This window comes from Nomia melanderi, chromosome 1 (genome assembly GCF_051020985.1).
Source record: "Nomia melanderi isolate GNS246 chromosome 1, iyNomMela1, whole genome shotgun sequence".
Lineage (NCBI taxonomy): Eukaryota > Metazoa > Arthropoda > Insecta > Hymenoptera > Halictidae > Nomia > Nomia melanderi.
In genome coordinates, this window is record NC_134999.1 from 28625724 (window position 1) to 28643141 (window position 17418).

The following is a 17418-nucleotide window of genomic DNA, read 5'->3' on the forward strand; positions in this document are numbered from 1 at the left end:
GAATATACATAGAATTTTTCTTTTATCAATAAATTATTACTGACGAAATTATGGTATCGATTACAGTTAGAAAATAAATCATAGAGCATGAGGTTAAGGAACCCCTGTCGACGGATCGACGACAGAACACACACTTAACCCCTTGTCATATGATTTCTTTCTCAATTATGATACAACTACTCTGTAATTAACAATTTATAGAAAAAATATAGAAACATTCTGGGGTTATTTTTTATACACGGTTGCTTCAACCTTTCCGTCCCAGAACATGTATTTCTCCCATAAATCAAAGAGAGAGAGCCAAGGACAGCTGCTTTCAAGTGAAATTGAAATGTTTCAGTGAAAGAAATAAGATAAGTACTAATAAGAATAATAATTAGCACTTAAGTTGTCAACGACAAGCAACGATTCCCGTGGTACAATTTCCCTTTATCTTTAAGGCGTTTCCTAGTTTTCCGGTAATTTAAAATGTTCGTGGTACCAACGTGTGCCATTTTAGGGCGAAACGGTTGGAGTATAATAATTCATAATAAAAGAATAATGTTTAGTTCGAATTCAAGACTATTACTTGTAAAGTATATTAGTGAGTTTAAAGTAGGGCCTATTGAATTTTACTGTTTGCAATAATGAATTATTAATATTTTTAGATATCCTTGCGCATTTTCGTTTGTGTATAAAATATAAAAATATATACCAAATATAACATTGTATATTAAATACGACATATATGCATATTAAAAGTTAATATGTAGAATGTGATCTCATATCATTTTATGTAAACGAAAATGTGCAAGGATATCTAAAAAATTTTAAAATTAAATTAAATTAAAAATTAAATTTTTAAATCTATTATAAAATTTTATATTTATTAATTATTAATGTTCTGTGTTTCAGAAAAAGAAACGTGACTGCAATGCAATAGTTTCTTACAAGAAGTCTTAGAGTTGGCACTTTCTTTGCATGTTTCCAAGCGATCGATCCTGGAAGCAATTTTCACGCACACGAAGCAAAATTATTCATTAATCGGGCAGTCATATGCAAATCATCCTCGAAAATGGCGTGATATTCCTCTCGTCGCGCTTTTGTTCGGCAATTCGTTCGTGATATTCAAATTTATAGCTGTGTCAGTTAGTAATGTACGTGTGCAGCACAATATTCGATGGATTTTTTTGTCTGGTTTCATACGAGAGGCCATAATACCTTTAGTCTCGAAGAAAAAGCCGTGAACCTTTTAATCATTGACTGACGTAATTTACACACTGCACAGAAAGTTGTATACTTTTAACGAAAATCATGAACAAACCATACATGAGAACTGACAAAAATATTTAGTTTCACATTTCTCGGAGACAATAGACTTGAATACGATTGAAGAAATATTTTACAGGATTAGTAATTTTTAAACTTTCCGTTATAACTACAAGTGGAATAAAAGATATACAAAAATAGTGGAAATACTTTATCTGTTTTTATGTTCACTTTTAATAAGAAAAGGTTTCACGTATTAAATATCGTGTTGGCCAAAAGACGTATCAAATGATACATCACGTGTAAGACTCGCGATGAAAATTTCAAACTGAATTCGATAAATCTAAATGGTATTTATTAACTTTTAACATAAATTAAATATTACTTATCTATTATTAATATCTAACCATTAGAGTAAATGTAAACACAAAATAAATATAAAATTCTTTTCCTTTTTTACTAAATTATTGACGATAAACTTGTTTTATCAGTTATAGTTGAGAGGTAAATCATCAGATAAGGGTTTAATAAAGTGACGTTGTAACGTATAATTTTCCTCGAAATAACACAAAAATCATTAAACCATTTGTTAGTAAATTATAATTTAACCTCTTACGTCATTTAAAATACTATCAAGTATCCTCGAAGAATGAATTAACCTTGCCTTACAATAAGGCAGTGACATTCGTGGTGACCATTTTAAATAAAATTTAACAAACATCAAATTTACTCAATTCCTTTGAATTCAAATTAAATATTATTCTCCTGTCATCAATTATTACATTGTAGAGCAAACGTAGACATAGAATATGCATAGAATTTTTCTCTTTTTTCGATAAATTATTACTAACAAAATCGTTGTGTCGATCACAGTTGCAATATAAATCATAGGGCAAGGGGTTAAAAAGCAATTGAAATAGCAATCGTATTTAAAGGAATCGTTACAGAATTGAAGCACTTTGTGCGGAAATTGTCAAGATCCATTCGTTGTGCATTTTACGGTTCAGCTTTACATTCGAATCGAGGAACCGTGCAGCAATGCACCTGTTTAAGTATTCCGTTCGTATTCCCAGTGCACAACCGTGTGATTTCTTCCTACCAAACGTTTTCTAAACGAATCCTGAACAACTTCAAAGGTCACCGATCCTGAATAACGTCGGATCACCTTGAACTCTATACTTGTGTACAAAGCAATTCGTAGTTGCTCCGCGAAAAGTATTGCGTGACGCTTCGAAGATGTGTTACGTGACTATTCTTTTTTTTTCAAACAGGCAACCACTTGCAGAGAATTAAAGTGAATATGAACCACTGCTTCTGATCCTCGTTGATTTTTCAATTATCAGTGAGAGACCTTCAATTTCATCTGTAAACATGATATTTCAAAGCTGGATAGTTTTCGAACCAATTATACAGAGTATACAAATGTTCAGTGCACACTTTTATAAAAATAAATGTATAAATTAAAGAACTTGAAATATGAAAGATTTATGTTGGCTTTAATTGATGCGATAATATGAATACTCAAATTGAAATAAATATTCAATATTTAATTTTATTTAAATTATTAATAAGAGTTTAAAATGAATAGCATACCTATTTTCCTAGAACTATGGATTCGTCGAACATTTGGATTACATAAATTTGCAATAAATTATAACAAGAACTCTAACGAAAAATCGTTATTGTATTCCTGCATGTAATTGAAGCTTTATTTTTTAAATGGAGACTTCAATTTTCATAGTAATTTGAAAACATCTCGGTAAGAAATATTTTCATACGGATTTATTTTTCCTGTGGTTGAATAGGGCTATTACGGACAAGTCTCGGAGAGATGCTAATTACTACAAAAAATACACATTATAAATGAAGACTCTTCTGACACCAATTCTGATGCAAATGAAATCGAGCCATGGCAAAAACGAGAATGACCCCGAGCTTTCGAGCTCTTTATGAAACGAACGAAATTGAATTCTCGGATAGTAAAAATGAAAATGTCCGTAATATATGTTTTTCGGGCCCCAATATCGATAGTGACATGGAACTTGCCATTACGCGTAGAAATTAATTCGGTACCGCCTTAAAACAAATCTACGGCCTGTCCACAAAAAAATTATATGTGTTTCCATATTCGAAACATATCAAAATTACTTTAAATAATTTTATTCTATTTTTTAGATGGAAATGGAAAATCCTAAAATGGTTTAGAAATGTTTCAATTCAAAATGGATTTCTAAATGATTCAGTAAAAAGACATTACATTAATTTCTATTATAATATTATATTCGATAATATTATCTTATTATATTTACATTACAATATTGTATAACAAGAAAGATCGAATTTTATTCTACACGTGAATACAACGGTTTTCAACAAAAATAAGTAAATAATTATCAACATTAATACTATTTCCTTATTTATCATATGTCAAAGCCATTGTGCTTGATGCAGACAGAAAAGGAGAGAGACAGTAAGGAAGAAGGAGACACATAAAGAATGTGCGAAAGAGTTAGAGGAAGAAAGAAGAGAGAGAAAGAGAGACAGAATAGAAGAGAAAAAGAAGCACATAGGCAGTGTAAGATGAAATCAGACAGTGAATAGGAGAGGAAAAGAGTTGTATAAATTATGAGAGATAAAGTTGGAGAAAAAGAGAGAGTTGAAAATGAAAAAATGAGAGAGCAGGGGGAGGGAGAGAATGAGAGAACCAGAGGGTAATAGAGAATGGGTCTAGAAAGAGGAAGACAATGATAGAACCAGAGAGCAAGAGAGAATGAGAGAGTGAAACAGTAAGAGAGAATAAAAGAGCAACAGAGACGGAGAGAATGAGAGAACCAGTGAGCAAGAAAGAGAGAGAGAGAATGAGAGAGCTAGCAATAGAGAATGAGAGGTAGAGAGGGGGAGAAAATGAGAGAACCAGAGAGCAAAAGAGAAGGAGGGAATGAGAGAGCAAAAAAGTAAGAGAGAACGAGAGAGCAAGGAAGAGGCAGAGAATAAGAAAACGAGAGAGCACGAGAGAACGAGACAGCAAGAGGGACAGAATGAGAGAGCAACAAATAGGGAGAGAATACCAGAATAAGAAAAACGGAGAGAATGAAAGAACGAGAGAGCAAAACAAGTGAAAGAGCGAATACGAAAGAGAAGATAGGGGAGTGAAAGGGAGAGAGGGAGAAATGCTATATCGCCCAGAACATAATTCGGGGGTCAGAATACAGAACTTGTGGGCAAAATTTTTGGTCACTCCTCGGTTGGACACCTGCAAATATCTTGGCGGAGTGAAAAGAGGGGATGAAAGGTAGGTCCTGTCGAGGGGTGGAGGAGGGTGCGCAGGCAAGAAAAGGAGGGACTCTGGGCGGTGGCAGAAAGGGAGAAAGAGGCGGAGAAAAAAATTAGACGCATCTCACAGAGGGGTAGACCGGTTCGTCTGGTCTTTGATTTGAAGCCAACAGTGTGCCCCCATTCCTTTTTTCCCATTTTGATGCCCCACGGGCCTCCCCCTTGGTTGGTTCATGCGGCCATCACCCCTGCGACGTTGTCGCCTGATTGAGGCACAGCCCTTCCACCAACACTCTTTCCCGATTTTTTTAATGAGACCGTTCGCTGCTACCACTCCGGATGATTGCTTATCCTTCCCGGATTTAAATTTCATCTTCCCGAATCCTTTAATAGAATTCCCTTACAGAGTTTCTGTGGCAACGAGGTGTCTTTCTGTTTTGACGATTATGAAAGTAAGTTTCGATTACTCTGTCTTCGGATTTCGGCTGTTTTTGATAATAGGAACGCCGTGCTGATATTAGGAAGACGAAGATACCTGTAATGTATTTTAATTGTCAGTGTGTCGTAGACTGTGATTGAGGAAATTGTGAAGATTGCTTAAAACTTTTGAAGTGAAAGAAGATTTCTGTTTAATGAAATTTGATTCTTTTTAATACTGAATAAGACTTTACACCCAGTGTGTTGTATTTTGTTTATTTATGAATTGATTATATGAACTGTGAAAAATTGATACCAAAAGGAACTGTACTGAGTGAAATATGTTAAAATATGCAATTAAACGGATATGACAATATTATACTTGATTAAATGGATATGACAATAGATATACTTGATTCAAAATGACTGCATTTTCTGCGTGGAGCGAAGAAGGACGAAATTCCGAACGCATTGACCTAGTATCATTGAAATAACCATTTGTTCATCCTTGGCGCTATCGCTATGACATTGCACTTTTTCGTGCATGTTTCTTCGAGTATGTCAGAATTAATATCGGAAGACATTTTGCGGCATGATAAATGGTGACTTGTTAATTGCTGTTATAAATTGGGACACGTTTAGCACCGTCAAGACATTACATAATTCTGATTTCACTCGCTAATACGAAAAGAGATATGTTCTTCAAGAACGCGGAATGATGAGAGCTAGGTGTGCATTTGTATTCACACTTCTCACGAACATTTATTTAATGTCACATTCACGCCCAAACGAAATTCTCCGCCGGTAATTCGCGCATTCTGTTCTCCATATGAATTCGAGACTTTCAAGATTCTCAGAAAATTCAAATTACAGTCCTAGAGTCTGTAAAAATCAATAGTAATGAAAAACACAATAACAAAGGAGCAGGAAACAATCGGTACTCTTTATTGTCGGTGATCGAGAACACGATACCATAGTGCCTATATCAGCATTTCTATTGATAACACGTTTGAAGTTACTAATTTTGTTCAACGAAAGCAGTTTTAAGACGAAATAATGGTTACAGAAAAATCATATGTGAAAAATGCCTCGTTCCTTCATGGTTCAGTTATTTTACTGCCTAAACATGTTTCAGCTGGATATAGGTCCCTTTAATAAAAGTTACTTATGCCAGTTTATGGCTTGAGCAATAAACGAATCGACATACGTTATTAATAATTTTTAAGAGTTGGGAACTGGACATGAAATTACAATAAAGGAAATAGTGTCCTAGCGATATTTGAATTTGTGATATTGCTAATTAAAAACGCAGCGTATGACGTAAGTACTGTATTAAATACAATTACATTTGTTTTGTATGTATTATTTAATATAAAAATAACCGAAACACTATATCCTTGCATAGTAATATGGTTTTCGTAGAATGAATTGTATATCGTGATAAAACTTGTACTTTCTATTGAAATCCTGGGCGATAACGATTAATTATTGAGAAATTATAATAATTAATGATAAGTTAAATAGTATTAATCAATATTAATGACAGTATCATATGATACCCAAAATAACGAATTCTAAGATGTAACTATAATTTCAGAAATTCAAATTTTATCTTTCATTAGATATTTATACTACTTTGAAATAGATTACGAGGTTATTCGTTTAAGATGTAATAATAATGAGTAATTTGTAAGAATAAGTTTTATTCAATTCTTTATATTCAACTTATTCACACACACATGGAAGAAAATATTATTTATGTATTTTTACTGCGATGATAAATGCCATTTTTAATTTATGTTTTGCACTTGTAAATGATACTATTTCATAATATTCACGACTCATCGTGTATTTTAAGAAAAGTTTTCTTCCGGCATGCAGGTGTGGATGATACCTAACGCCTGGCACTCAGCAATTAAATGAACTTATCATTTATTCTGCACGTTCAGCGGTCTATAAGAAGGAGAAAGAACAATCAGTTAATTACAGAGTTTATTCCAACAGTGTGTTAATAATTACGAACTCCATGAAACGCGTCGGGAGGTGGGAATGTATAACGAAATCCCATTGCAAAATGTTTAATGAGTCAGAAGCTCTGTAACCCTTTTTCATAATTACTTCCTTAAGCGGAATAGCATAATAGTATGTATACTGAGAATATATAACATTTTATTCAATGGTTTATTCAACGATTTTTATTTTATATTCTTGCATACTCTTGTTCATAAAGTATTAAGTAATTTTACTGAATATAAATAAAAGAAACAGATAAAGTGCGATAATTCTACCTTAGATTTAAAATAAATAAATTTTTATTGATTTTTCCTTTTAATTTACCTAGAAATAATCGTTCTAATTAATTATGTCTTTGATGGTAACCATTTAAAAATAATTCTTTACTAATCCCATTTCAATTCTTTCACAAGCTCAGAAATATATTATATTTCTCTCTTACTTTCAATGAATAGTTTAAGCTTCTCTGTATTGTGAATAAATTAATAAAATTCAATTATTAGCAACTTATATTTCAAATCCATTAAGGTACAATTGTAACCTTATCATTTTTTAAATACTTCATTTCCATTTAGTTTGACTTTTTTAAAAAGAATTATTCAAATTAGAAGATTGTTAATCACGATAATCCTGCAATAAATATTCGTCTTTGTCAAAGCGGTGGTCTTATCTATCGACCAGAAGGCAATAATAAATATGAATATATATAAATAAATATTTAATCAATTATTATGAATTTCATACAAAATTCATAATTTAATCTTTTCATTATTTATATTTCTCCATATTATAGTCTTAATTTATTTCGGTTATTCAATATTTCCCAAATCCTTCGAAACCTGCTAAATGTATTCAAAACTCTAAAACAGAAATTCAATTAATATTCCTATTATTACGAAATCAATTTTCAAAACTTGTGCAACGAACACGTGTTCGTGTTTACAATCATTTAAAACGACCGAGAAGAGAAAGATGTTATTCGAGTTTTATTCCGCACCAGACATATTCTATGAATAATCAAATTTCATTTTTTCGCGAGCAGAATCGCGCACGAAAAAAATGACCTACATTCTCGATTTAATTTTGCACGAGAGGACTCTACTCACTTTCAGTAAATCCGCTAACGCACGTGAGCGTTTTATTGCGAACCGGCCACTCGTGAGGCTAGCTACTGCAGAGCTGGCCGCGATAGGCCCTTCGTCGTGGGAAACTACGACTTTTCCTTCCGACTGGAACAGGAAATCTATTTTTGCAGCTACTCATGCGCTGTGAAATTATGCGTGCGTGCTTTACCGGTTTTTCTGACAAACGGTTCAGTCACTGATCAATTCCAGAATGACGTTAATCGCACGGTCCAACTTTTTGCCAAGTCTAAAGATTGCTGTACAAGAAATCCAATTCCGTGATTACGTTTCAACGTAATTTATATAATTGGCACAGATACAAGTAATCCTTATATTTCGAAAATATTCGTACTTACAAGATTAAAAAGGTCGATCGTTTTACTCGAACTGTTTTTCCTCCACTTATTTCGTGTTTGCGAAGTTATATTTAAAAGAAAATGGGGAAACGCTTCTGGAATGTAAATATTTGTTGATAACCTTGGATGTGAATTTTTACTCAAGGAAACGTGTATTTTTCGCGAGAATCTTTACATTCTCGGAAAGCTGAATTTCAACCAGAATTTCCGTGACGTTTTTCCGTGTAATTAGTAACATTACCCGACGAAACAAGTTTGTCGTACTTTGTCGTATCAGGGTTCTGCTACCAGAAACGAATAGTCGTGCACGAAACGATTATATCAACGAAGCAAACGTTGAGGACAATTAACTATGATCGATGAGCCAATCAGTCGAACGACTAACAGTTAGTGGTTGCAGGACCTCAACTGCTTGGCGAGACAGCAATATGTGCATCGAGATTTCTTTAACTCATTTCAATTGGTTCAAATTAACTCTGCTTATGTGTACGTATCGCGTTCGCCAACTTTTTTTTTTATCGATCTGTGTTCCTTATAAAACCCCTTTATTGTAGGTATATCATGACCGATAAATAGTAAATCAATGCCCTCTTATGTGATTCGCCGAAATGTTAACGATATGCGGACAATCCAAAGAAACGAAAGATCTTAAACTCTTGGATGAGAAGTAAGTATTCCTTTCTATACAATTCTTCGGTGACACATTGGTACATCAATTTAGAGAATGTAAGGTTATCTCTGTCATAATTTAACCGAACAAACTACGTTTTTTAATCCAATTTCGATCGATTTTACTCGTTCCAGTTTTCTACTTATGTAATTCTCCTATATATCGCTGCAAACAAATTTTTGTAAAAGAATATTCTTGAAATTTTGTATTTATTTGAAACTTTCCGTTTGTGAAAATAGACATCAAATTTTTATTAATGATGGACAAAGATTACTTTATAATAAAGTTTATTTTAAACTTGAACAATCGCATTTATTGCAATAAATGAAGAAGAACACTTTTATTTAATACAACACAACGGGGAGAAAAAATGTTATTCTCATATCTCCATAATAAGAAATGAATTTAATTTAAAAACTTTTCTTAGAACTAAAAATACGTATTTAACATAACAGTATTTTTCAATTACGTGAAGATGTGTAACATAAAAGTGCTTTACGAAAACAAATATTGGGTCATCTCATAAATAATGCGGTTTTTGATATTCGTTTTATTTCTAAACATAAAGATAAAAAAAACCTTTTTAAAATTAATTGTAATGTATAAATAGACATTTTGTAGATAATGAAGGAGAATATGTTTTAGATTAAAAACAGTTTTATTCGTCTTTACTTTTAAAAATAAAAAAATATAAAAACCGCATTATTTATGGGATAACCTAATATATAAATTGGATACTAATAACTAGCTACTAGGTCAACCCTTTCCGGTACGATTTAATTATGAAAACTTGTGTGTGATAGAAGTATTTTATCTTTATCAAAGAAAACAACGTGTTTTATTTTAATTCACACATTTTGCTAATTAAAAGAATATTAATCAACTTCTTGCCCTATGATTTATTTCTTTATACTATAAACTTTAGCTATGAATGATACAACTACTTTATCTTTAACAATTTATTAGGCAAAGAAAAAAGTTCGATGATTATTCCATGTTTACGTTTACTCTAAATTCTTCCAATTAATAATAGAAAAGTAATATTTAATTTATATTTAAAAGAAATAAATAACACTTAGATTTTCCAAATTCAGTTTAAAATTTTCACTACGAGTTTGATACGATATTGTAAGTCAAGGGTTTAAAAGTAATCTAGCAAGGTATTGCTAACTATTATGTCATTTTATTCGCAATTAGGAACTGCAGAAATTTTGTACATGTAAAAACATGTTACGTGTCACTTTAGTCGCATGACGAGCATAGCTCGTCACTGGACGGTTTGGCACGAAAAACCAATGACCAACTGTACTCGTAATTTTACCGCAAGGTGTTAAGAATGAACACTCGGAACGTTTTTATCTATAAAACGAACAAAAGGTTTCTTATTAAATCACTCGAACCAATGACTCACTTGCAGGTTAAAGTTAAGCAGTGCTTGTCCAGACGTTCGTGAAGCAGAGGACGACAAAAAAAAAGATTATTTCAGTCAGGAAATTACGAGACTCAGGGCCACGAACACCGATAATGCATTAATCATCTCAAGAAGAGACCGCCTAAGGCAAATTTACGAGCGCGATGCGATCGAGCTAGAAAATTTGATACGGGCCTTGGGTTACGCCTTCATTCCCACACAACCTTGACCATTTTTGTCGCGTCTTTTTTTTGTTCGTTTGGCGACCTTCATTGTAACGAATGAATAGTAAACGCAATACTTTCATCGTTTTCATTTCGAGTATACCTCGTCAGGATTTGATTGAATGCGTTTTGTGGATTGGATATTAAGGTATAGATACATTATCAAGGAATTTGCGACATATTGTTCTGATGGAGACTTGCAGAAATATTTATGTTCCCATTCTGTTCAGTTTTATTTTGTTTCGTTTAATTTTATTTAATTTTATTTCATTCTATTTCACTTTATTTCCTTTCCATTGTAAGAGAATTTAATTTGCTACGGGCAATCTCAAATGCGTTTGCACACATCATGAGAGTCAGAAAAAAATGACGCAAATTGCTTTCTAATCTGCCTCTTTAGAAACGTAACAGAAATAATGACTACGATGAAAATGAAACTGGAATATAATGCAGAATATAAATTACATATTTCAGCGACCGTTCCGTCGTTGATGGCACAACAATGAGTAAGTAAATGTCGCGCTGTAGTCGCCAAAACAATCGCTGCGATGGCCCACGAGGTAGTTCCAGGAAAGGTCTAATTTATGACACCCTCAAGTGCTATCGCTTTCTCTTCCTGTGTTCCAGAAGGATGATAGGCAATCATTACGGAACGGTTCGAGGAATATTCAAAGTTTCACGTTCCCCTAGATAGAAAATGCAGGAATTCGGTAACAATAGTTTCTGCAGATTATATTTATTCATTCTACATGAATTAAAATAAAATACATTAAAATCTTAATTACCCGAATCAATCGAATAATTATTTATTCTAAAACATTTTATAGAGAATTAAATTAAATATAAACAAAACATTTAACAAGTTTAATAACTTGTTTTCCATTCCTACTCTTGGTAGCTGACTTTTTTCAATTGGAATTATGTTGAATAGATTTGTCTATTATTTTTATTGATTCCTATTGATTTCTCTAATTGTCAAAATCTAAAATAAACGAACATCTATTTCTCTAGAGATAATACAATGAACGGTATAATGAATTTCCGTAAACCCAGCGTTAATAACCAAAGTTCTATTGTATTCCAATTTGTACGAAGAAATAAAACCGGTCCTGGTGACATCTCTTTTCAGATGCAATTAGGTACTTTCAATCACTCCAATGTATACTACGCAGACTGTTCAGGATATATAAATTAAAGACGGAGAAAGTATCCATAAAGACGATTTATTAAACATTAGAGATACATATAGGTACGCACAGACGTCCATTGGCGTGACATAAATAAAATATATAGACGTATGCATATATCTTACATAATAACAGTAAGTGAAAATAGACAGATTATCCTTGCTTTGTTGAACTTTGGTAAAATAGTTCGTACCAAAAGGAAAAACTAATATAATATACGAGGGACATCAAAGGAAATTCTAGACGGACATTTCCATTTCACTCTATGTACACATCCTAGTAGGTATATAAAGTCGACAACTTAAGCAGTTATCTTGGCTCGCACTTTAATTTACAACTGTGCTGGCTACTAAATTAGCTGCGAATACTTTCTTACCGGTAATTTTGCCATAGTCCCTCCAATATAGTTTTTGCAATTCATTGTTTCTTCAATATATCGTACTGTTAAATCATTCGATCGTGGTTCTTGGTGTGAGTACTAGGGGATTTTATATCCAAACTAATCGGAATAAGAACATTTTTCATTATTAGAACGATCAAATTTTATTCAAACAAAAACTGGCAAACTTGTTCATCGTCCTTTTGGCTGCAAATTTAGAGTTGTCGAATTACGTAACTGTGAATAGTTCCTAGTTGACATACGTAATATTCAGATATTATTCATATAATACATGTTCAAATAAGTGATTTTATTCAATTTGAAAACAAAAATGGAAGTAATTCTGCTTTAGTCAAAGCTACCACTTTTACGGTCAGTATAAGAAAGTTGGACATTATCATGTATTCGAAAATCTTGTTGTCCAAAAATAGAGCACAATTTAAAACACAGATTTGAAATAAAATTTTTGGTGAAAAGTGACAAATCGTTCGTAGAGATTTATGAAATAAGGATGTATCGATATAATATCACACATTTAGTTGAATAAAATAATTTTAAGAAAAACATGGATTCATTGAGGATACTAAGCTTTTTCTAAAAACGAAAACCTCGAAGTATTCAAAATACAAAGTCACTATCTCAAAGATCAAACTTGAAAAAAAGAAACAAAAAACAGACACAGAGTAAATTCCAAACTCAAACTCTGACTCAGACACAGATACCAGATTAAATACATTATGGATGGCATCAGAGTTGATATTTAAAAAAAGTCAAACGTATATTAATAGCAACCGAACATCATTTCAACAACAATTTGTCCTATTGTAATCACAATTTACAGCACAAAAGCCTATGAGTCACGGCATTAAACATAATAAATCTCAATCTATTCGACACTTGCTTATGGACGGTCTTTAAGAAAAAAGCGTTTATCGAAAATCTTTCATGGCATGTTCGGAAGATGTGATTCTTCAACAATTGGTAGATGTCTACAAAAACCTTACCAGGAATATCTCTCTATTGCCACAACACATGATAGACATTACTACATCATCCACAATTGTGTATACAGCAATAAGACCTACTGTTGCATAGTATGCAATGCTTATGGACTTCAATCATTTGGACATAATGATAGACCAGAAAGAAGATTATCTAGGAGTTAACACCGAAAAATCGTTTTGAGAGCATCTTTCAACATCAAACACTGATTGCATCTTATCTCATAAGATCCAAACAACTGGACGAATTTTTATTGGGTTGATGCAAGAATTTTTAACTTGTATGTATATGATTAACATTAAAACTACCGAGCAATTAAATTGACTTTTTAAAACTCTTCTATAGAAACTTCAAGAATGCATATATTAAGGCTTTAATTGATTTGCAATTCAGTTTGCGTACTGCTAAATCAAATTCTTTAATAATTTCTCAGAGAAACATCTGTCATCTTTCTAATAATTGCGAAACGAAGGAATCAGGAATGGGTCATTGTGACTGATGGTTTTAGTATTAACATTAGGTTTACGAAACGCGTAAATTTGACGCGTATAGAATTTTATAAACATTAATTGATAAATGTTTACGTTGGTTTTGACTGCTGCAATTACACGAATATATACTTTAAGAGTCTATTTTTAGATCCCTAATTCTCAAGATCTAAACGAACTAATATCAATTTTTCTAGGAACAATAGAATAAGCCATGCAATAAACGTCTGTAAACCTAGTGTTAACAAAGAAATTTGTTTCTTCGAAATGACATGTATCTTCAAACTATTATAACGTGTATAAAGGTCACTTTTTCCTTCGTTTTTACTTAATGTTGATTTAACCAGCGAACTGTTGAGAACTCTTCGTTTCATTTCTTATAAAAAACGTCAAAACTTTTGCATCAACCCAATAATTACATTAAATAACCGTCGCACGCAAATTGCAGATTGTGAAATTAGAAACATATTTATTTCGTCAAATACTCCATCAGAAATCATAGATTCCAGGAAACTAGCTTGAAGGCAATAGCCTAATGTCTGTTTAATTTTCAGAAGAAAATTGTTCCATGAATTATTCTCGTAACATTGCGCGCGTAGATGTGATATGAAGAAATTCGTTTGACATTTGAGTGTGTGTAATGCCAATAAACAAATTATTACTTGCATGGAACAAGAAAATGTATTGAGTTGGAGCACGGTGCTTCCGTGATCGAAGAAGCAAGCAAAGAACATGGCGTCGATGCACGGACTACACGTTGAATAACTTCTTATGAACGTGTCATTGTGAGATCCTGCTTGAAATGATCGTCGATAAAGTGCGTGTGTGTCATTGATGATTGAAAGAGGATGATTAATGGCAATCGTTAGTTCGTAACACTTAGGTATGAACGAACGTAATAGCACATCAGCGGTTTAGGTAAGTAAATGCATTTGTTGGTATTGGACAGGATTATTGAGTGGTTAAATAAGTAGTAAAGTTTCTTGCATTAAGAAATTCGAACGAAAGTTTCGACGATCCTCGAAATAATATGGACGTTTTAAATAATGGGTATGTTGGAGTTTTTGTGTGACTTCTACAGAGAATTTTTAATAGCTTGCAGCTTGAAATTATCATAAAAGTTTTGTTCAATAGTTTTATTACATACTTAAAAAATTGTGCTACAGTTATTCGAATATTTTTAGACTGAAGATTTTTGTTTGATCAAATTATAAATCAATTTTAGAAGCTTATAATATTGTTAATAAATTTGTAATGTACAGCGAGATTGAAAAATAGACAATTTTATATTTGTCCTTGTAATCATAGATCATTTTTACCACGCAAATGCGTTACTGAATTTAAATTGGTGAATCCATTTAACTTAATAATTAGAATTATATTATTTCCTCGGAGAAACGTATGTTATTCTTGATTTTCAAAATCAATGAACTGCAAATACTATCAACTTAAAATAGTTCTCGAACTGAGATGGAGGTACTAATCGATAGTCCTTTAAGTGAACCACTCGTATCACTTTCGTAAAATATTAAACAAAGCTTGACTATAGAATATGTGCAATAAATTCATATAAACAATGAAGGTTCGTTTAATAATCAAATCAAATTAATGTATTCGGCCCTACTGAGGTATACCCATCGATTTTCATATTATGCTACGTACTTCCTATTGGACGGCATTTTACAGTACGAAGTTTCTTCTTTCTTACCCAAAATCTTGAATCTCATCGATTTCATGGAGGAACTACATACAATCGCATAATAAAAACGTTTTAAGTAATGAATCTATGTGCATGTAAAAAAAGGTTCCATTTTAAACTAAGATATCACATAAATCTGAATACGTAACAATTTTTGCTTGTACTGATTTACTAAAATATTCATATTTAATTGAAATCTAAATAGTTTCAAGATAATTCAAAGTTTAAATAAAAAATCCGTTTGATAATGATGTGGAATAAGAGCTTAATGTATTTAGGTAAATACAAATGAATAATGGTAACGTAAAGTATAATCTTACGATCAAACTTTTACTTCATTTACAATGTTCTGAGACTGTAATCATTTTATAATTTATTAAACAGCAAATATCTGTCTAGACAAGATATATTTTGATTTTAAAGTAATCAGAATACGCTAGAGACGTGAATATAACGGTACATTTAGTATCTATTACGTGATTAAGTACAAATATCGAAACAATAATATTATGCAATAGCAAATTATTTCTCGTTTCGAATGAAAATTTTCGAATTCTAAAAATTATTAGTTTTGCATGTATTATAAATGGTAAAAATAGTATTATAAATGGTAAAAATATCCATTTAATATCATTTGTTGTATTCGATTCACTAGGAAACGAAAATTTCGCTGGAGAAAAACGTGTGTTAACAATATGAAATTGTTAAATAAAAATTATGTACAAAAATAAAAATTTATGTTGTTTTTGGAATTAGTTTATCAACTCTACTAGTCCTCCTTGAGATACTACTAGCGTTCCTACGAAACATTTTCCTTTTGAAGGAACACGAGGCTACGATATTCTCAAAATAAGATTCTTTGGACTTACGGTAGCCTAGTGTCATAATTTGACTATTTTGTCCTTAATGATCGAATTGACGCACATCGAGACGTTCTTAAATTTATTTGTCCAGAGTTGGGCAAAATGTACCTTTGAAATCAAGTATAATTAAACTAATACGTTATGTTAGCCTTCGAAAAAAACAAAAACTACACCAAAGTAACATTAGGTTAACATCTTATTTCCATGTTAATGGAGATTTTATTTTTTTTAATGATTTTCTTATTTTGTTCAATGACAATACAAAGTTAACAAACAATATCTGATACAAAGTTAAATTTAACACCTTGGTTTACGTTTATTATAGATCTGAACAATACAAGATTTAAATTCATTTAATAATTAATTAGCATTAGCAATAAATACGTTTATATTAATCACTTTAAATATTCAAAATATATCCGAATCACATTACTTAGGAAACGTATTTTCACTGTTTAATAGACCTTTGTAGTTTAGAATTTCCAAAAATATTTTATGAGTACTGTTATAATCTAATGCATATAAATGAAAAAATATTTTATAATTAATGTTCTCCTAAAATTAGTTACGTTTTCTAGTTTTCCTTTGAATGCATTAGAACATGTAAAGATGGTTATATTGTTATATAAATATTCTGCTATTCATTTACATATCAGTCGCTCTGTTCGTTCTAACAATATTTCCATTTAACCCTAACGTTGCCATTTTCCTTTGATTCCTTCAATTCTAATTTCCGTACCTTATTCAACACTTTTGATTTTGCAACACGCTAAAATAAAATCTGCAGCAATTATTGCCCAACTCTGACCGAATTTCAGTGGCAGAGCACGTTCGCAAAACTTCACGAGCATCAATCATAACTTAAGAATGTTCACAGGTTGTGCACGAGAAACGAATTCTTAACGAATCGTAAAACCAAAACGTAGCTTTGCACAAAAATCTCAACGTTCCTACTTTCGAATACAAAAGAATAGAGTGAAGTATCCAAGTAAATTAATCACAATTATTCTGATCGCTAAACAGTCACACAATCTAATTTCCTCGGTGCTAATTATGTAAAATTT

The 17418-nt window shown here is 31.8% G+C and overlaps 2 long non-coding RNA genes across 2 annotated transcripts; one reads left to right on the forward strand and one right to left on the reverse strand.

Moving 5' to 3' along the window:
• Window positions 1–4632: 4632 nt before the first annotated feature.
• Window positions 4633–8839, reverse strand: LOC143174305 (uncharacterized). Its single transcript, XR_012998136.1, has 3 exons — window positions 8432–8839; window positions 8058–8332; window positions 4633–5056 (listed from the first exon to the last, which is right to left on the reverse strand). It is a non-coding gene; the product is annotated as an uncharacterized LOC143174305 (long non-coding RNA).
• LOC116428574 (uncharacterized) lies at window positions 8831–11347 on the forward strand. The gene is made up of 4 exons (XR_004235274.2): window positions 8831–8917; window positions 8986–9098; window positions 10519–10884; window positions 11211–11347. It is a non-coding gene; the product is annotated as an uncharacterized LOC116428574 (long non-coding RNA).
• The last annotated feature ends 6071 nt before the right edge of the window (window positions 11348–17418 follow it).